Raw genomic sequence first — 15,952 nt, 5'->3', positions numbered from 1 at the left:
ATTTACCCTGATTGGAATTTGAACAATGCTACCCTGGCTCTTGACGTGTCTGTTATTGTGAGTACAACGTCAGAAGATTGATAACACCGTAAAGTCATATAATCACCCTTCAGTATACCTATTTTTTTTAATTCTGACCACGCACTTGTCGCGTGTAGCTGTTGAAACCACTATGTCAGTGCGTCAAATAACAAATATTCTCATTATCTTTTCTTTATTATCTTGACATTCTTTTGCAGTTAAGTATGGACACCTTGAGTTTTCAGTTGAAATGGAGGCCACCTCATCTGTCCTCTTAGCCTAGACACGTGGCAGTTTACTTTCCAGCGAAAGTGTCGGTTGAAATGAAAATGAGAGTATTCTGTCCTTTTTTTACACCGACGTGCTCTGTCAACTCCTTTTCTCGAAAGGTGATTCACTATGGGAGTATGGATTTACACCTCTTTTAGCATCGTATGGTAATACCCCTTGTGAAGCAATACTCAGGCAATATCACGGTTGGGACACCAATAATCGTATTTACGCATAGCATTGTACCCATATGGGATGTTGATTCCGGCTTTTCGAGAGTTTGAAGCATTATGATACCCCATATGAACCGTTACTATATTCAGGACAAAGCCAGGCTGTTACAGGACATGGTTTGGCTGTCGCAGGACAAGGTCAGGTTGTTACAGGGATAGGTTGGGCTGTTACAGGATTAGGTCAGGCTGTTACAGGACAAGGTCATGCTGTTACAGGACAAGATCAGGTTATTACAGGACAAGGCCAGGCTGTTACAGGACAAGATCAGGCTGTTACAGGACAAGATCAGGCTGTTACAGGACAAGGTTTGGCTGTTACAGGACAAGGTCATGCTGTTACAGGTCATTGTCAGACTGTTACACTAGGTTGTTTTGGGGATCGAAAATCACATATGGTCTCCACTGATATGAAAACCTTTGCAGTGCCGAAGCTCATCAATATCCCCTGTCTGATCTTATCTGAACATGTTTGAAAACGATGTTTACGGACCAACAAGGTTGCACTGTAACCAGATCACAACTGACACAAACGCAACATAACATCCCAGCAATTAAGTACCTGTAGTATGTACAAACGCCACAGCAAAGTGCTACACGCTATAGCCTTTTTACGGACATTTCAAATAATATGTCAACTGGGTTTTTATAAAGAACATAATTATTACTGATTTAGTTACAGTACATACTTCCCCTGACGTCGTGCTACTGTTGTTCAAGGTTCTTCGTTCCCGGAATAATCGGTTTCAAGGGTATCCCCTCTACATTAAACTTGGTAACATTTTACAACTGTTCCTGGAAGTCGCACCCACTCTAAGCTGACAAGTCATGCTTTAGAAATATTAGAATGTAGTACACTATTATCAAAGAAACAAAATCATCATTAACATATTTCTGAGAGAGAAATTACTCGTTGTCGTGATGAGAATTTTGTGTTGCCCACCTGTCTAGTCACTATAAGAGACAAACAACGACAGCTTGTGTTAATGCTCTATCTGCTCATTTTTAACAATGTAGTCTGACATATTTTTTCGTTATTTGTCAGTTTATGCAGTGTAAAGGAGCAGCAGTCATTTGATTTTCAGCGGGGAAGAGGTTGGAAGGGTTGAGGATTTTAGTTTGACATCAACATTGTATTTTAATGTGGAGGAGCTCAGTTATGTTTTTCAAGCATTGACAGGTGCTCCTGTTTTCGAGCGTTTTAATAAAATAACGTTGGTCACTTTTAACATACATGTAGTATGCAAGAAAAGGGCACATCATGCATTTTACCACAATACGAGGCATATATCCAAAATATAATTTCTCGGTAAAATGCTTCGCTTGTGTCTTCAGCGAAGGAGAAAATCAAAACTGTTATGGGAAGGGACATAACTCTTGAAGCTTTATCTGCACTCCGGACAACACACATACCGGTGTCAGTTTGTCAAAACGCCAACCATAACTGATGTCGTTTCGTCGTTTCACTACCAACACTCAGTGTCGGTCTGTAGTCATACCATGCACCCTAAATGTCTTATCTGTTAGAGGTCAAGGGTCATGGTTGCAGACTGATTGTCAACAAACATGTGGGTGGATGAAATGGGGTTTCACGTCGCTTTCAAGATTATTGCACTTACATAGCGACGTGTGTGGCTGCTTGTACTAGATCGGCCTAATGTCGATGATTTAGACCTCTTCTCGGTCTGCTAGCCCACTGAGATACCATGCCACAGTTCAACATGAATACCCCACTCAGACACAGTATACTGATTCAGGTTAGGCAGGTTAACAACTTGTACCTTTTTTAACACATTTTGCTATAATCTGGCCGGGTATCGAAATCTGCACCTTCCGCTCTCCGGGCAGGCGCTCTACCACTAGACCACGGAGGCGGTCGCTATAAACATGTACCTTCATCAACTATGCTCTCAATGTTATAAAAGCTTTGCAAATTCGTTCAGTACACACGTGTCACCTGGAATTTGCAACTGATATTCTAATAGAATCAATAAGCCTGAAAATATGTTGAGTCAAATCCTCAGCTTAGGGTTATGTACCTAATTCAACATATTGGCGTTTTTTTACCAAACAGTTATAAGTAGATAAGCTGCCCAGAAATCCCCGGTGTTACGCGCATTGTTGCACAATGACACACCGTACCAGCGCTACCCTCACAACACAACGACGAACAACCATCATCCTGTCATCCATTCATCCATCCCACATACCACAGCATACCCTGTGTTAATGACTAGGCATACCCAGTGTTACAGACCCGACATACCTGGTGTTACAGACCCGACATACCCGGCGTTACAGACCCGACATACCCGGTGTTGCAGACCCGACATACCTGGTGTTACAGACCCGACATACCCTGTGTTACAGACCCGACATACCCGGTGTTGCAGACCCGACATACCCGGTGCTACAGACCCAACATACCCTGTGTTACACACGCAACATACCCGGTGTTACAGACCTGACATACCCTGTGTTACACATACAACATACCCGGTGTTACACACACAACATACACGGTGTTACACACACAACATACACGGTGTTACACACACAATATACTCGGTGTTACACACGCAACATACCCGGTGTTACAGACCTGACATACCCTGTGTTACACATACAACATACCCTATGTTACACACACAACATACCCGTGTTACACACACAACATACACGGTGTTACACACACAATATACCCGGTGTTACACACACAACATACCCGGTGTTACACACAATATATACCCGGTGTTACACATGCAACATACCCTGGGTTACACACACAACATACCCTGTGTTACACACGCAACATACCCGGTGTTACAGACACAATATACCCGGTGTTACACACACAACATACCCGTGTTACACACACAACATACCCTGTGTTACACACGCAACATACACGGTGTTACACACACAATATACCCGGTGTTACACACACAACATACCCGGTGTTACACACACAACATACCCGATGTTACACGCGCAACATACCCTGTGTTACAGACCCGACATACCCTGTGTTACAGACACGACCTACCCTGTGTTACACATACAACATACCCTATGTTACACACACAACATACCCGGTGTTACACACACAACATACACGGTGTTACACACACAATATACCCGGTGTTACACACACAACATACCCGGTGTTACACACAATATATACCCGGTGTTACACATGCAACTTACCCTGGGTTACACACACAACATACCCGGTGTTACACACACAACATACCAATTGCTACAAGCCCAACAACCCGGTGTTACAGACCCAACATACCCGGTATTACACACGCAACATACCCGTGTTACAGACCCAACCTACCCTGGGTTACACACACAACATACCCTGTGTTACACACGCAACATACCCGGTGTTACAGACACAATATACCCGGTGTTACACACACAACATACCCTGTGTTACACACGCAACATACACGGTGTTACACACACAATATACCCGGTGTTACACACACAACATACCCGGTGTTACACACACAATATACCCGATGTTACACGCGCAACATACCCTGTGTTACAGACCCGACATACCCTGTGTTACAGACACGACCTACCCTGTGTTACAGACACGACCTACCCTGTGTTACACATACACCATACCCGGTGTTACACACACAACATACCAATTGCTACAAGCCCAACAACCCTGTGTTACAGACCCGACATACCCGGTATTACACACGCAACATACCCGTGTTACAGACCCAACCTACCCTGTGTTACACATACAACATACCCGGTGTTACACACACAACATACCAATTGCTACAAGCCCAACAACCCGGTGTTACAGACCCAACATACCCGGTATTACACACGCAACATACCCGTGTTACAGACCCAACCTACCCTGTGTTACACATACAACATACCCGGTGTTACACACACAACATACCAATTGCTACAGTCCCAACAACCCGGTGTTACACACGCAACATACCCGGTGTTACAGACCCGACATACCAGGTGTTACAGACCCAACATACCCGCTGTTAAAAACCCAACATACCCGCTGTTACATACATAAAACGTTAAGAATGTCCAGTAAATATATATAAAGACTCCCTCCAATCAATATAAAATCAATCACCTCAACCATGTCGGTAGAGAACTCCGTTTCCCTATCAAACTTCGAGTGGTATATAATATCAAGTCCGTCTGTCCCTATATCTCACACAAGACTGTGATATCCCCGTCCACAGAGGACACAGCGTTCGTAAGGTCAGGGCTAATCCCTCTGTCGATGTGTGGGCACGTTCGTCTTACCTCCTGATTAACGCGCTCATCGTGGGTTTATCGATTTCAATATTGGAAATATGCATGCTATAAATCACCACTTCGGATGTCATTAGATCTAGACTTGTTGGTTGACGAAATTGTCATATCTCTGTTTGTAGGATGCGTGTGAGAGAAATGGGTTTACTGCCGCTTTGAACAGTATTTGAAAGCAAATTATAAGAATTCAATAAGAGAGAAGACGGCTCAACGTTGCAGGCATGTGCGTCTTTGGGCTGAGGCAACTTTGTGAAACTGGGGCCGTTGCCCTATTCCATTTCCCATACACACTATAACCTACATAGGTCTGACACAGTCTTCTGATGTTAAATCCGAGTCACTCATGTTGTCTATATAATATTCATATATTCTATATAGTGTTCACATATTCTGTATAACGTTCATATACACCAGAAATTTCTTATATAGTCCAGACAGTTCTTATATTGTCGGGTAGCTTAGTGGTTAAAGCGTTCGCTCGTCACGCCGAAGACCCGGGTTCGACTCCCGACATGGGTACAATGTGTGTCCCCCTCCCTGATATTGATGGAATATTGCTAAAAACGGCGTAAAACCATACTCACTCACTTTTATATTGTCCCGATATGTCTCATATAGTCTGTATAGCTATATAATCTACCTATATTCTGTACAACGGTCATATAGTCAAAATAGTTATCATATAATCCAGTTAGTTCTCATATAGTCTAGATAATTCTCATACAATCTAAATAGTTTTCATATATTCTGTATAACGTTCATATAGTCAGAAAGTTCTTATATAGTCCATATAGTTCTTATATATTTCAGATAAGTCTCATTTAGTCCAGACAGTTCTTATATAGTCCAGATAAGTCTCACATTGTTTAATAAGACACCTAGCTAAACAGCATTTCATGGCTGACAGTTGAATGTGACAGGAAGGTCGCGCTTACGATCAAGGAGCGAACCTAGGATTAGAACCTTCGACCAGCGAATCCTGGCAGCTAAGGGGCGCAACTCTTCAACGCGAATGGTGGTGAACATGTTCCATCAAGCTTTTTCAATGAAGAACTGCTTCAGGTGTGTTGTATTTAGTTGTTGTCGCTTAAATAGAAGCACGCACTGTTTTGGACATTTCTAATCAGCGTTCCGCAGCTGACCGCAAGGAAAGTAATCGGCAATGGAAACGTTCATTGAAAGGCAATGTGCTTTCTTAAGGCGTCTGCTTGATAGGGGATTTAAACCAAGTCTTTGGTGCAAATAATACCGGTCCTGGACCACACACGACGACTTCATATATTAACTCAAGAGTAAATAGCCCGATGGGTGCTTGAGACGAAGTTTAAAACGTATTTTATTAGAGCTGCGGTTAGTGAAGGGGTTCCAGATATGAGATAACAAAGAAATTTAGAGTCTTACATTATGCAGTCAAGCCAGGGAACGTCTACATATAGTCCTGTGTCTTAAACTGGAATCATATGATACGCTATTGATTATAGGGTCTCCGGGAAATAATAATAATAATAATAATAATAATAATAATAATAATAATAATAATAATGATAATAATAATAATAATAATAATAATAATTGAAGCATGTCAAGACTCATGATGAAAACAAGGCATTCCACAGTTTTCTAAAAGAGCCAAGGATGTGGGACATAATCTCAATGTCGGTTTTGATTTTGTTGATGGTTCTGTACTGCTGGACGGTACAGAAATGAATGTCAACCAAACGAAGTGCCATATCAAATCGGCCCAGAAGCAGTTTTTTCAAGGAGAGGCTTTCTGATCGACCACTGCATCGAGTTTATGTGTAGTGTGTTGAGAAGGTCAGCAATCCTGCAGAGTCCTTCACTTGGATGAAGTCGTCTGGCCTGAAAAGTGAAGCAGAAGGCTTTCTGTTTGCTGTTCTGGACGAGTAACTTCCAACTCGAAACCGTCAATGTGTGATTTTTGCATCAAAATGTGAATATGAAATGTAGATTATGTAATGATTTTAATGAGACTGTCCAACACATTGTGAGTGGATGCCCAGCTTCGGCACAGACACAGTATCTTAAGCGACATGATGGGGTGGCTCGATCATTTTATTACCGTCTTCGCCATGCTTGTGGTTTTGACACAGAGGTCCATCCATGGTACGACCCGGAATATGTAGAGGGCGTCATGGAAAATTTCCTGTCCCTTTTGACACTAATGTGATTGACAAAGTTGAGGAAAAACATGGCAAATATGCAGACCTCGCTTTCGAAATGTCACGCTACCAAGTGGTCCGACTCCCCATTGTTCTCGGTGCCTTAGGTTTGGTACCTCCCAATCTGTTGACTGACATCGGGAGAGTACCCGGGTTTGCTACCAGGAATACAGCCTTTCTGACAATCTGGGTAATGCAGAAGGCTGCAGTGTTGGGGAGTCTTCACATTCTCCGAAATGTTTGACCAGGCAGCGCTTCCTGGGAGAAGTCCCATTCGCTGTCTGGGTTGCGTGTAGAGGGGGCAAGGACCCTGAGCTGATGATGAGCCTAACCAGCCTAACTGTGCCAGGATCACCCAAACCCTCTTTGCTGCATTTTTTATTTTAATCTGTAAATAATTGAACACTGAACACTGCTTTAGTTCATCAATACTACTAGATGGACAGTGTATGAACACTGCTTTAGTTCTCCAGTACTCCTAAATGGACAGTGTCTGAACACTGCTTTAGTTCCTCAATACTGCTAGATGGACAGTGTCTGAACACTGCTTTAGTTCCTCAATACTACTAGATGGACAGTGTCTGAACATAGCATTAGTTCCTCAATACTGCTAGATGGACAGTGTCTGAACACAGCGTTAGTTCCTCAATGCTGCTAGACGGACAGTATCTGAACACAGCATTAGTTCCTCAACACTGCTAGATGGACAGTGTTAATACAACATGTGCTTTCAACATGGCGAACAGTTCGCAACGTTAGTGTTAATAAAATGTCGTGAAGCCGGTATTCGTAGTGACGAGATTAAACTACTGCCACAACAAGCTGGTGGAAAGAAAGGCTTCTTTGGGAATGGATCAGTGTGTTGGTATTGCTGGTCACAGTTTGCACAGTGCGTAATTCACGTCAACGGCATACAATAAAACACCAAGTTCGTATTGAAAGCGTCATAACAACAGCCACGGTATTACCCCCACGCTTCTCGTTATACAGAGATTTGTTTCTGTCGGTGACATATTTTCAATGGGTTCAAATATAGAGAGGATTCCACTATCACTACTCTTTTCACTGCCATGTCGAGTCGCCAGGAAAGCTGTAATTAACGACAGGTAAATACGGGTGAACGTCATACCTGATCATGATCGATCAGCGACTAGAGCTACCGGCTAGTGACGGACTAGTCACACGCCTAGCCGAGGCACACAAACAGTTCTGTAAACCTGTATTGGTGGCGATCAAGAGGGCCACAGGGCCGTCACGTGACTTGTCTAAATGGACACCTGACACGTTTCAAGAGAGTAAGAGTTATCTCGGCACTCTCAACACAGGATTGATTTCAATTGCGTGCTTGAGAAACTATTTATCGAAAGGTGCAAAGTCAAATCACTCAACAAACCGACTGTGATAAGTTTATAACAGAAAGTTGTGGTTTTCTATTCTAATAGTGTTTGTTTGTTATCGTCTGCAATCTTTTTGTTTTGTTTATAGCTTTGTTTTGTTCATTTGTTTATTGAGTTAATTATATGAATATTAATTCATCATCAGCCGCCTCCTCAATCAGCAAGCCAATGTTGACTCCTACTTCACCATATCCACCGCCCTCAATACCCTACTAAGCCAACGGCAGATACACAAGACTCCAAGACCCTAAAAATGTAGTTAATAGAATTGACTGCAACTGCGGACAATCCTGTGTAGGTTAAACATCCCGCCCCATCAACACCAGAATCAAAGAGCACACAACTTCAACCATCAAATAAGACAGAAAATCAGCCATCTCGGACCATATCAGCAACTGTCCCAATCACATCATTTAGAAACTGATCGTCAGCGCTTTCTTAGAAAAGTATTGTTATATCAAGCTTAATTACCATAAACTACAACAACCATTTTGTACTCATAACGGCTCGGTGTTTAGAAACCTTAGCAGATTTGTCTCCCGTATAGTTAAAACATTCTAATGTATACTCTCATAATGCGAATGTCATCTGTTATTCAAATAACTTTCTTGCATTTATGTAAATGTACCACTGTGTTATGGAAATAAACAATGTCAATGTCAGTGTCAGCAACTGCCCAAATCACAACATCAACTGGGAATACGTTCAAATCTTCTCCAACAACATCCATAACTTCCCTTAAAAGGAACTGACAGAAGCAATCTACATTCGCCGCCACAAGCCATCAATCAACGGCGATCAAGGCTATTTCGGTCATCTCCCAAAACGCCTACATGCCAAAACACCTACAGCCCAGTACCCCTACACTTGGTTAAAACAACAAAGGGATTTCATCTACTTATAATGGAACAGTCCCAAAGATTAATTAATCCATGAGAGTTAAGGGTGAACCAAGTAAAGATAAGCTGGATTAACATTTGGAAAGATTGACTGAAACTGAGTAAAAGATTATATTAATTAACTTAAGATTGGTTTGTTTAAACATATTATATTTCTAAAAAACTGAATTGGTGAACAAGCAGGTTTGCTTATTTTAAAAATGTACCGGGAAATACAGAATTGGTTTCAAACCGAGTAAAGGTTGAAGCATGAATGTACCTAAAGTATTTAAATAAACCAATTTCAACCAATTGTATTAAGAGTACGTTTGCTGTGGAATGTGAGCGTTGTAAAAAAGTGACTGCATATCGATATGGCCGGTCTCCAGAGTGGTGAGTTTATTTTTTTACAGAAAGGAAGCGCACAAGTTTTATTTAATGGATATCGTCACACCAAGAATGTAGAGACAGACTTGTATTCTTTTGAAGCGTGTGAAAACCACCTGTAAAGGGAAAGTGACCACACTTGGTAATATCCTTAGGAATTCTACAGAACACAACCATCCTCTAGAAGACGTTCAGCGTGTCCGCTTTGTCAGCAACTTGGGTGAGACAGCAAGAGCGGAAACAACACAGATTACACACTGTACAACGAAGAACTAGCCAACTACAACCCAGAAGAAACTCGTATCCTGCCTGCCTTTCCATTCATGAACAGCGCCCTCTACCGCCATAGAAGGCAGACTACCCCCGACTTGCCACAGACGAGAGCAGAAGTTCACCTTGATGATTCTTGGACCCAGACATTTGATGACCGTCCCTTCCTCCTATTCGCTGATGATAATGGTGATAAGATACTGGCCTTTGCTACAGAAGAAAACCTCCAAGCCCTTCAGTCAGCAGAGTACATCTACATGGACGGAACTTTCACCGCCTGTCCTGGTCTGTGGAACCAAGTATACATTATCCATGCAATACACGGATCTACAACATACCCTCCTGCCTATGCCTTACTGTCGGGTCGTCATATAGGTACCTACTCAAGATTTTCCGATTGCTAAAGAATGAAGTTCAAAAGAGACTCAACCGTCCTCTTGCACCAATGTGATTTTGAGTTGGCTGCTATTCGGGCTGTGGAGGCAGAATTCCCCGCTGCTGATGTCAAAGGATGCCTATTTCATTACAGCCAAGCCATTTGGAGGAAGACACATGACTTAGGACGTGTTGTTCCATACAAAGTAGACCTTGAAGTGTGCAAGTGGATAAGAAGAGCTACTGGACTGCCTCTGCTTCCTCCATCAGTTATTCAAGACACCTGGATCAAAGCCATGGATGACACTCCCAACGTTCCAAGAGCTGTTGAATTCAATGACTGTGTGGTTGTGAACTGGGTTGACGAAGGAGCACGATTCCAGCTGCCATTGTGGAACCATCACCCAACGATTGGTCCGAGAACAAACGACAATCTGGAAGGATTCCACAGCAGACTGAACCGTGGACTACCTTATCGACATCCCAACATCTACCGCTTCATTGAAGTCATCACGAAGGTAGAAAATGCAGATCGGGCCAAGATTTCACAGATCGACTTTGGTGCTGCCCCCAGGAGTAGAAAACGAGTCTACCGAGATGTAGAGAATCGCTTGTGCCGCTTAAAAGAACATTTGGCCCAGGGATTAAAAACACCTATCCAATACTTGGATGCTGTAGGTCATCTTTTGAACCTTGGCTAGTGACCTATTGTGATTATCATGTAATTGATTAGTTCTTAACTAATTTGATTATTGTGATTATCATTTGACTGATTAGTAAAATAAAATGTAAATAAATATTTTTGGGGTTATTCCATTAAAATGACATAGAAACAGGCGGGGGATTGGATGTGCATTCAACTGTGAACTTTGTTGTTATAAGCTTAGGTGTTTTGGCATGTAGGCGTTTTTGGAGGACACCGCTATTTCATCCCATCCGCCTACTATGAACTCATTAAGCAATAATCATCCAACCTATGTATCCTGCTTAATTTGCTTCCTCATTATGCGTTCTCTGTCCATCATGTTGTTCCAGTGCTATCTTTCTGTTGTTGCTATTTAACCTACTCACGTTAATCTCTCTCATGTAGGGGGGCACGGGAGCCCAGTCGTCTAAGGCGCCACAATTCGCTGTGCAGAGTAAATGGATAGGGTGCAGGCTCGGTGGCTTGGTTGACTGCGCGTGTCATCGTACCCGGACGGCGTTGGGCATTGACCATACACTGCTTTATCTGATCCAAATTGAAATATTGCTGAGTGTGGTTAAACTACAAACTCCTGCAAAGCGAATTGCGGCGCTGGAGACCAATAAACAAGAGTCGAGCATCGGATATAACGCATTGACCTTAGTGGTCTCGGAGTGTTCGCTATAATACGGCTGGCTGGAATAATTGTATTCAATATAATCGTGTATAGCATTTATTACTCCGAATTATACATGTATATGAAAAAAAGAATATCTATTTTACATCATGGTTACTTTGTCATATACACATGTAAAAGAACATGTTGTCTTGATGGTGACGTTTAACAGACCTGCGCATCATTTTGGAGATTAGGGGACGCGTGAACAATCCATGGCAGCCATCTTGTATTTGGCAGCCATCTTGAAATTTTATAGTTTCAAATGCCATTGGTCCTGCTGTGCCAATTTCGGCACCGTTCCACAATAACGCAATTCCTTAAGTATGCATCATTCAGCTGCGCGAATATCGCAGTATTATATTTTTTTAGCCTGGTAGCTATGCACTCAGATCAAACAAAGTTATAGCACACAGGCGTAACCAACATATCTATATAAAAAAAAACACGCCACAAGCATTTAAAAATATTTTTATTGATTTTTCTTTTGTGTTTGTTAAATCTGTTTTGAATGTTTTTGATTTGACATGTACTTAACTATTGCAATAATAGCAAGTATATAAAAACATTAGAGCATTTGAACATACGTCCTTATGTCTGCACAATTATAAAACATTAATAATAAAGTGCCTACGTTCAAAGTGGAAATGATTGCATCCTGTTGCGAGGTAGATATCCTATGACGTGTCAACATGAAAACTTACTTCAATCGATATTGGCATTTCGCCATTTGCTTTGATGTTAAGCCTGTTGAAAGTGAAACCAACGACAATTAACAATAAGTAAAGTGTTATAAATACATAATCGTTTGCCTTGTAACAATATCAACATACACGAACTGCATTGATTAAAGTTCACTTGCTCATTATTCTGAAATACATTTTAATAGCAGGCCCTACGCTGAACTAAATATCACTGATGATGTGATTCTGTGTCAGACATTAATGCTTTATATATTGAAAACAAATTTGTAACATAAAAATTCTTTTTTACTTTTTTAATTTTATGTGTAGGTGATATTAAATTGAGTTTAGCTTTGCGTTTGAGATTATTTCGCTTATATAGCACGTGCATACACCTGTATGTGGCAATGAAAGGTCAATATTGTTTAAATTTTAATGAACATATTTTCCAATTACAAGACCTTTAATTTGACTTCCAAGATATGATTATCAAAGTTATGCGTATATCAATAATTAAGAGGAATGTCAGACCGGTATTTCAGTAATCTAATATACGTGTAGGACATATCTCTCGTGGAATAAATGTATATAGTCAACTGACTGTACTTATTTGAATGCTAACGCTGTCTATACAACACAGAGTATTAGATCAGAACGTGCTGGCTTTATTGCCTTTCAGCTGGAAGAAAGACTAGTCGACTCCTCTCCGCTGTTGTCACTGGTCACATAGAGTATAGAAAGGCATTATGCCGATCTGATTTCACGACCAGAAACTTATATCCTGCGTTTCACAATCTTCCAATCACATGCCAATAGCTGTGCTACGAGTACTTCCTTCTATGTACTTACGCATGACACACGACCCCCATAGCAGGGTACCCAACGATATTGGCTAAACTGGTTAGAGCCTTAATGTGGTATAACGAAGTGTGCGTCGTGTGATCTCGTAAAGGGACTGTTTTCAAAGCACATATATTACTGTTGGGCGGTTATTAGAGGTGTTTCGTCGAAAGCTGATGAGGGTTGATTTCAAGGACCGGATTTCTTACAGGCAGTGGTGTAAAACTTGAGGTTATCGCTTCTCATAACGGATACTCTCTAATAGTGTATATAGGACTACCACGCCTTCCTGCTCAAAGGGTACGTGTTCCTTAAAATAATACTTGGAGTCGTAACCATTGGCGTTAGGAAGACCCCATTAAGTAAAAGCGTTATATCTTACATATAGTTTATTACGTTATTGGGAACATTTTAAATATATTCTGTGGTTCGATTGCTTCAATTTCCATTTATAAAGTAAGGGATATGTTAGCTTGTGCAATAGTTTAACGAAAGAGAGAGGCGAACCTTATATCCACATTAAAACCCCAAAGGAGCCGACCATTTGATATTCTTGAGGACGGGGCTGGGATTTTGTATCGAGATTAGATATTTTTCAGCTTCAGCTTCAAAACTAGATAGTTATTTTAAGAAAAACATCTTGCAACAAAGTAATTTTTAAGGCAAGCAATTTCTTTATTTTTGAGAGGTCTGAAGCATTCATATGTTTTTCAATCACTTTCAGGGAATATGAAATAATCGGTCCCTAACGATCTACTGGAGGTGTTGATGGATACGATTTTTTATTGTCTCACGTCCTTCATATGGTCGATAATCTGGCGTGGTCTCGGTGGTGACTACTTGTGTTATATTTTGTTATCTATGTAATGCCATCGGTACATGGACAGTTGCAATGTACCCATAGTTCGATCATTCAATACACCCATATTTAATCTTGAAATGTATGCAGAAGGTATTTGTATTTAGATGAGTGGCCCGACGGAGATGCTTTGTTATGAATGGCACAGAGAAGAGTGGAATGCCTACTTTTCAGGTCTGGAGAATGATTCACTGAAAAGTAGTTATTGATTTCATACTACAATGTAGTTGTCTAAGCTCCGTGAAACGTATAGCAGTGAATATTGAGAGCTTCCACAACGTTTATTGACGTTAGCCCGGGGGATACTTCTGATGAGAGAACGAAATAATTCACCATAGCATAAGCAGTCATTCCTACGTCGAAGTAGAATGGACCGATTCACCTCGCAACACCCCAGCGGTGGATACAAAGCGGCCGGAGCTGACCGGTCAAACGCATTACCTTGTCTACCTATTCTTGCACTAGGTGTAATTGCATCTTCATCAACCCAAACGTTTCCTCGGACCATCATCCGCCCTGAAACATGCATGTGCTGTTGACCAGTCCTAATACAAGGAAAAATTATGTCGCCCGACGTGATCCTGTCCCAAAAAAATGCGTCCCTACCTATGCTCATGTTCCAAGCCATTGGTCCCATATAACGCTAACGATGTCAACCTATACTCATGGTCCAAGCCATGGGTCCCATATAGCGCTAACGACGTCAACCTATACTCATGTTCCGAGCCATTGGTCCCATATGACGCTAACGACGTCAACCTATACTCTTGGTCCAAGCCTTTGGTCCCATATAGCGCTAACGACGTCAACCTATACTCATGGTCCAAGCCATTGGTCCCATATAACGCTAACGACGTCAACCTATACTCATGGTCCAAGCCATTGGTCCCATATAACGCTAACGACGTCAACCTATACTCATGGTCCAAGCCATTGGTTCCATATAACGCTAACGACGTCAACCTATATTCATGGTCCAACCCATTGGTCCCATATAAAGCTAACGACGTCAACCTATACTCATGGTCCAAGCCATTGGTCCCATATAACGCTAACGACGTCAACCTATATTCATGGTCCAACCCATTGGTCCCATATAATGTTAACGACTTCATCCGTCCTCAAACTGATAATAGCGTACAATTTCGAAGCTGGTAATGAGTCACAGCTCGGCACTGAGAGTGATAATGGCGCCAGGCTGGACCCTGACCTGCCGTACAGCTCGGCCCCTGAACTGACAATGACGAAAATCTCGATCCTGAAACGGATAATGGCGTACATCTTGGTCCAGAAACTGATACTGGCGTACAATTCTACCCTGAAACTGATTTATGAAAGCTCGACCCGACACTGAAACTGGCAATTAAAGCTCAATCCTGAAACTGACAATTAAGTCCTGACCTTGAAAAGGACAATAGTTTCTTATTAAAAATATAACTTAGAGAGGAGCGGACACTTTTCAAAATGTGCATGTTAAGTCAAACTAAGACAACACAACTTCCACATCGGGACACTCCCGGCATCACCATATACAGTTTATGTTGTAAATATAGACAAGACATATAAACAACAGAGCTTCAAACAAATATTACTTAAAGATTTTATCAATAAATAATGACACAGAATGACGTCTTCCTCTTTGAAAAAACGACCATAAGAGATGCCGCATTGCCTTCTTCTATTACGGTAGCACAGTTTTTGAGAGGTGCTTACAATGCAAATACCCGTGACTGTCTCGGGACTGTTTTTCAATATGTCAGAATGTTTTTCCTTTCCCTATTGAAGTTTCTCATTATAACATGCCATCGCCTCTTATTAATATTCATTAAGCCATTATATTTCAAGATCCAACTGTCGAGCGATATAGGCAATATCACTTGCGAC

General features: G+C 41.5%; 1 protein-coding gene and 1 pseudogene across 1 annotated transcript in view; both read left to right on the top strand.

The window, feature by feature from the left end:
* Window positions 1-9,667: 9,667 nt before the first annotated feature.
* LOC139467616 (uncharacterized) lies at window positions 9,668-11,026 on the top strand (annotated as a pseudogene).
* A 2,304-nt stretch (window positions 11,027-13,330) lies between these two features.
* The window catches only part of LOC139468101 (polycystin-1-like), a 98,433-nt gene continuing 95,811 nt past the window's right edge, over window positions 13,331-15,952 (top strand). Inside the window, exon 1 of the mRNA XM_071249835.1 lies at window positions 13,331-13,509. The gene's annotated coding sequence lies outside the window, so the exon portion shown is untranslated. The remainder of the gene's footprint in view (window positions 13,510-15,952) is intronic.

The sequence above is a fragment of the Haliotis cracherodii genome, unplaced genomic scaffold (genome assembly GCF_022045235.1).
Source record: "Haliotis cracherodii isolate W230 unplaced genomic scaffold, xgHalCrac1.p SCAF_2, whole genome shotgun sequence".
NCBI classification, from domain to species: domain Eukaryota; kingdom Metazoa; phylum Mollusca; class Gastropoda; order Lepetellida; family Haliotidae; genus Haliotis; species Haliotis cracherodii.
This window is presented reverse-complemented; position numbering and strand designations above follow the sequence as displayed.